This window comes from Camelina sativa, chromosome 16, assembly GCF_000633955.1.
Source record: "Camelina sativa cultivar DH55 chromosome 16, Cs, whole genome shotgun sequence".
Lineage (NCBI taxonomy): Eukaryota > Viridiplantae > Streptophyta > Magnoliopsida > Brassicales > Brassicaceae > Camelina > Camelina sativa.
In genome coordinates, this window is record NC_025700.1 from 15,927,404 (window position 1) to 15,933,559 (window position 6,156).

Here is a 6,156-nt window from a genome sequence, read left to right on the forward strand (position 1 = left end):
TATTGTAAAATTTTGTTAATTGGGTTTCTAACCAGTTTGTATTTAGATTTGTTTTTTTTGAGCCCATTAACTTTATTTTGGTGTATTTCGGTTAATATTAACCGAAATAGAAAATATATCGGTTCAATTTGGAATTGATTTAAAACTCGAAAACCGACCCGAATAACCCGATTACCGAATAACCCGAACCGAAATTTAATTCGGGTTATTTCGGTAAGATTTTTAGATAACCGAAATTTCAAAAAACCGATTAAACCGAACCGTTTAACCCGTTTAAACCGAATGCCCAGGCCTATGTTTTTCACTTTGATTATAATAAAGTATTTGGGCCCAAGTTATTGATTCAGGTAAGCGCAGCCTAGGTCCAAACATTAATTTAACATGGTTTTATTGTTTTTGAAAAGGATTATTCAATCCGGATAAATCGAAACCATACAATATAACTCAACTGAGCTAATATTAATAATTTAATATAGTTTCAATGTAATATTTTTTTTTTCTAAAACCAAACCCAAAGAAAAAAATTTATTCATAAAATTTAAATTAGTCCGCTCGTAATTCTCATGCCCACTACACTTTAAATAATAGGAAGTTCTTTACTTATTGAGTTTTTATAATATTAAAGTTTTATTTTAGAAGTTGCACTAGCAAGTAGCAGCCACGGGGATACATAGATAAACAAAAAAACATACAAGGTTGATGCATGATCTTTATTAGATCTTGTAGTAGAGTGGATTAGGGAGCTTAAAAGTCCTTCTCCCAGGGCTGTCCTTAGCCAAATCAGCCCATTGGTCTCCAATATTCCCAATGATAGTGTGGCCATTCCTCTCCAGATTCTTCCTCTCCTTTGACTTGAAGTTCGCTATCTTCTTGCTCGAGCCTGTTGGGCTACGTTTCCCCACATATATTAATGTAATCTTATATTATATATATTTAAGTACTATATATATGGTTAAAGTTACTTTAACTATTCTTACTTGAAAAAGACATGCCTCCAGTAGGGGAATCCAACAGCTTTGAGATTCTTTAGAGTGACTTCCTCCAAATCTTGGAATCGTTCAGTGAGTAAGACAGGGCTAATCCCGAGTTCAAGGATGTTTTGGTAAAGATGCAATGTCTCTGGGAGGACGGGAGCTTCTCCGGCCTCCAACCACTTCCTGAACGTCTCCGGTTCATGCTTCTCTGTTCTAAGAAACCAAACGAAAAAAATTATATCTCTTTACTATATGTTGACATCTAAGAACTAATAGAATATATGGACATGATGAGTACAACTACAAGAAGTTTAACTAAAATAGTCTATGGTGGTGGTAGGACTAATAATAGTATAATATGTATATACCCGTATCCATATTTGGCGTATAAGGGAACATTAGAGAGGAGGGTCTCGTCTAAGTCAAAGATCCAAACATTGTAGGTGTCATTCCTTAGGGCAAGGCCTTTAGCGTAGAAATAAGCTTCTTTGCACACCGTTTTAGAGTCGTAACGGTACTGTTGGGAAGTTGTCAAGTAGTCTTCAACATAGTCTTTGCAATTTGCGGGCACCGTCTTGAAGTTTATGATGTTAGAGGTCTCAACACCAAGGTGCCAGCTTCAACAGTTGGGGTAGCTGATGGAGAGTCGTTGTTTGTCTAAGAACTCGGGTTCATTCTCAACGATGTTTATTGATGTGAGGAGCTCGATAAGCCTCGGAACGGGTTCTGAAGGCCGGCTGTGGGAGACCGTAGCGGCCAAGAACAAGAGAAGTGAGAGTAAGATAATTTTCATTTTGTTTTTTTGTATGATTATTTTTTAAATTTATAATGTTTATATGTGGCATATAGAAAGGTTGGTATTTATAATAGCGTGAGGTTTGTTTTGCGTTATGGTTATTACTTATGATGATACGATGTGCAATGGGGAGATAAGTTTACGTGTCTAGCTTCGTGTGATGCAAATGATTGCTTATCCCATCACTATTAAGAGAAAAAATGAGATTTTTTTCACTTGCACCACTCGATTTTGGAGCACGTGACCGCTAATCTTTTTTTTTTTTTTGGGGAAACGACCGCTAATTTATTACTAATTATTAGCTTTACAATCTTGCCTGGTTGTGAAGTTGTAATCCAAGGGACTTGTTATTTACAGAAACTCACTTTGTGTTTGGATCGTTAGGCTACGGTGATCCAAAGCTTACAACACCTAATCAATGCCTAATCTTTGTTTAAGTGAATGCTTACACGGTTACATCACCTTTTTTAATCTTTATTTTACATTTATAAGTTTTGATTATTACACGCCGTGTGTTGATAAACAAATTCCACAGCAACACCGGGGGAGGAACTCAGATTATCTTGTAGAATATTGATTATGTGTGAGACTAAAATAGTTGATTATGTCTTAGACTATGCTGATACAACGAACATACATGAATCCATATGTCACTCAGAGTAGAAAATACGTATTTTTTGTATATATGTCATGTGTCGACCGACTATACTAAAAATTTAAAACTACAAAAAAATTCATGTGTTTTTGCAATGATATAAGAGCCATACCATAGATAATACCAAAGGTGAAGATAAAACAATCGGTGGTGATGTATACACTTGTGAAGACGATTTTCTTCACGTATATGTTTTCAGGCCAAAATGATCCATTGAAAAAGTTGTCATGAAAACTGTATTCACAAAACAAAGGTCAAAGACTCAAAGGTGGTGTCATTCATTTTGAATAGGATAGATAGACCACGATCACCAATAACAAAAAAAAAAAAAAAACGTTAATGACACGTTCATCTCCGACTCTGACAAATAATTTATAAAAAAAACAAAACCTAACAATAAAGAAAGCAAAAAAACTGGATCGACTGATGATTAGATTTTGAGCCACCACAAACTTTCCACGTTGCAAAGTGTGGCTAAGTGGCTTAGTTCATAGAATATTAGGATTTGGCTGCACGTTTCAGAAATCACATGGATTAATAAGAAATTAAGCCCAGATTTAGCCCACTAATAAGCTTAAAGGCTTAAATATTAAATTTCAGACTAAGAATGATATCTACTTTTGAGTTTGGACCCACGATTTTACCCTCATTTTTCCTCTATAAATAAGAATGTTTACTAGGTATAGATCCGCCGTCTCAGTCGTAAACAGCGAGATCGCCACTTAGGTTTAGATTCAGGGTTTCTTTTTGTTCAATATTAACTTGCCTGAAATCGTGTGTTGAGATCAATCTCATAGTCTTGTTTCCTTCAAGTTAGTTTTGCGTATTTTTTTTAACTGATTACGTACGGGAGTAGTGATTCAGGCAGCCTCCTTGTCAAAGTTTATAACAATGACATGTAAGAGGTGTTTAATTACTCCTACAATGAAGTCTTCCTTATGCTCTTCAGATTTGCTGAGATTTTTATGTCTTTGAAGCTGGTCTAGTAGTCTTGAGCACATTCTTTCTTTAGATTTGTTAGAAATCATTAAATCTTCAATCTTGCTGCTGCAATAACCGAGTGTTATGTTGTTTTAATATGTACTTTATGGAATTATGGTACTGACTTCATGTTAAGGTTGATTTAGAAATGGATTATTCAATTGATAAATCCATGCTAACCAACCACTATTGAGGAATATTGAATTTTCACAAGAATTTTAATTGATAACTTCGATTTACAACTTCATACGTGAACATGATAAGAATAATCATTAGCTTCCCGGTTTAATCGGCTTATTTGATTTGGTTTTTATTCATTTTTTGGTTTTGAAAATATTGCTGAATTCAACCGAATAAAAATTTGTTCGGTTCAATTTGGAACTCGATTTTTTATTTGGTTTTAGAGTTTTAATTTGTTCCAAAAATATATATATATATATATATTTCGAAAAGAAGTTTTTTTTTTTTTTTTTGAATGCATGCACAGTTTTGCAAAACTTAATAATCGATTATAATTCTCCTTTTCTATTATAACTTTTTTTTTTGGTTCTTTTTTTTTTTTTTTTTTTTTTTTTTNGTTTCTTGCGTTCTCAATGGTATCACTCAATTAATGTACACATGACTTGTTTTATGCAAGACACATCACACGTGCTAATATCTACACTAGCTACTATATGTACCACACCACAACAAATTTTTACCGAACTATTTAGTCTTAGGACTTAACTAGTCCCATAATTCCTCATGCTAGACTTGCAGATAACTTTTTTCTAAAGAAATCGTCACCTCTAGCTAGCTAATTAATATTAAATGAGTTAAACAGCGAACAATGTATAGATAACAGACAATCTTCAAAAGAAGATGAAGATTGTGACACAGAGATTGTTGGGAGACCATTTGAAACGTATATACTGTATTGTCTGTATAATTAACGCAGGACAAATGTTCATTGATACTATGTCAGATTGGATAGTTGAATTAGTGAACTCATGGCGGAGTCATTTAAATGCATAAGTTTTCGTAAACTTATCATAAAGCATTAAAAAGTTGTTTTTATTTATCAATATTTTGTTTCTTTTAGTTGCATAAACCTGAAAAAATTATGAATTCTCTAAACAGTAAAAAGAAAAATTAATGAAATCACGTTATAAATACTTGCAGACGTGAAAGAGTGGTAAATGACTTTTTAATGAGTTGCGTATTTATCAATTAACACTAAAAGACCTAAGCGAAGTAATATTGAGTTGCGTAAGTACTCAATTATTAAATATACAGCTACTTATACACACATACACACAATTCAAGTGACTCGAAAGAAAAATGCATGCATATTGCATGTCGCCTTCCAAAGTTAATGTTGATTTCCATAATAACACACATTGCTTCATCACACACGATTTATAGCTTGCTAAACGAAGAATAAACCTCTTTTTCTTCATTATTTTTTTCTGTAACTAATTATAGCTTGCTAAACGAAGAAAAAGAGGTTTAGCTTACTTATTAGTGCGCCCTCCCTATTAATACCTTACTAATTACTTTTGTTAGGTTCCTATATGTACTCGATAGGAATAATTTAATGGTTGTTATCTATTGTACTAATTTTATAGATTACCTCTAGTGATTTTATTTTTTACTAAGAGGTTACGTACGGGCTAACCGCCTAAGCATTAAACTCCGTTTTCTTGATCTAAAAAATCTATTAGTCAACGTTTATTATTGTTCCCTAGCTAGTATCGACTGTGCTTGTTGGCAGAGGTGGAGAATGGAGACGCAGATTCTTCGATGTATTTGATTGCATATGACCCTTTCGAAGAGATTTAATATGTATACTTAATGTAACGTCGTTCATAGATGATACATTTGTCACATTAACCTTATTGCTCATGGCAAGAGGGTTGCTTGACTTTGAGGTGTTGCATGACAAACGGTGGTCGAATCAATGGACGATGAAGAATATATGATGGATATGATACCATATGACCATGTAAAAGGTTGAAATGTTGAAAGGTTTATTGTATTGCTTAAGATACGAAAACGTACACATAAATTTAAAATTTTTATATGATATTGGAAATAAACTAGGGAGTATTCCATCAGAAAATTATAATATAATAATGAAATTATAGTTTGCTCAATTCATCTTTCCACTACTTCACTTTTACCAGGATTTTGCCTGCGTTAAATGTGAGAGCAACAGATTGTCTTGTTCGTTCTTTGAGAGTTTCTGAAATTTTTTTGTAAACTCTTACCTTCCGGTTGGGGCAACCAATCTTAGGATTATCTTTAGATAAAATGCAAAAAAAAAATATATATATTATAGTTGTATATATTTTAATATTTATTTTGTTTCAGACCGTGTTTAAATTCAATATTGCTGTTATTTGGTAAATCTATATACAGTAAACCTCTATAAATTAATAATTTTGGGACTTCTAAATTTTATTAATTTTAAAGAGCTTTTAATTTATCGATAAAATTAACAAAATATTAAATAATAATTTCTTTTGTCTATTCATATTTTCAAAAAATATATATTTTAAATATAAGTTTTTGTTCTTATTCATATATATTTTTAGAATTTTCTTTAATTATTTATAGTTTCATGCTTTTACAGAATTTTGTTTATAGTTCTTTACATATGTTGAGATAAGTTTCATCAAGAATAAAGAGTAAACAAACAACACCACTAAAATTATATTTAACTAAATTTTCTTAGATATATACACATATTTATATTTATATTATACAGT

The 6,156-nt window shown here is 32.1% G+C and overlaps 1 pseudogene; it reads right to left on the reverse strand.

Annotated features, from left to right (window-relative positions):
- On the reverse strand, positions 583-1,784 carry LOC104750725 (annotated as a pseudogene).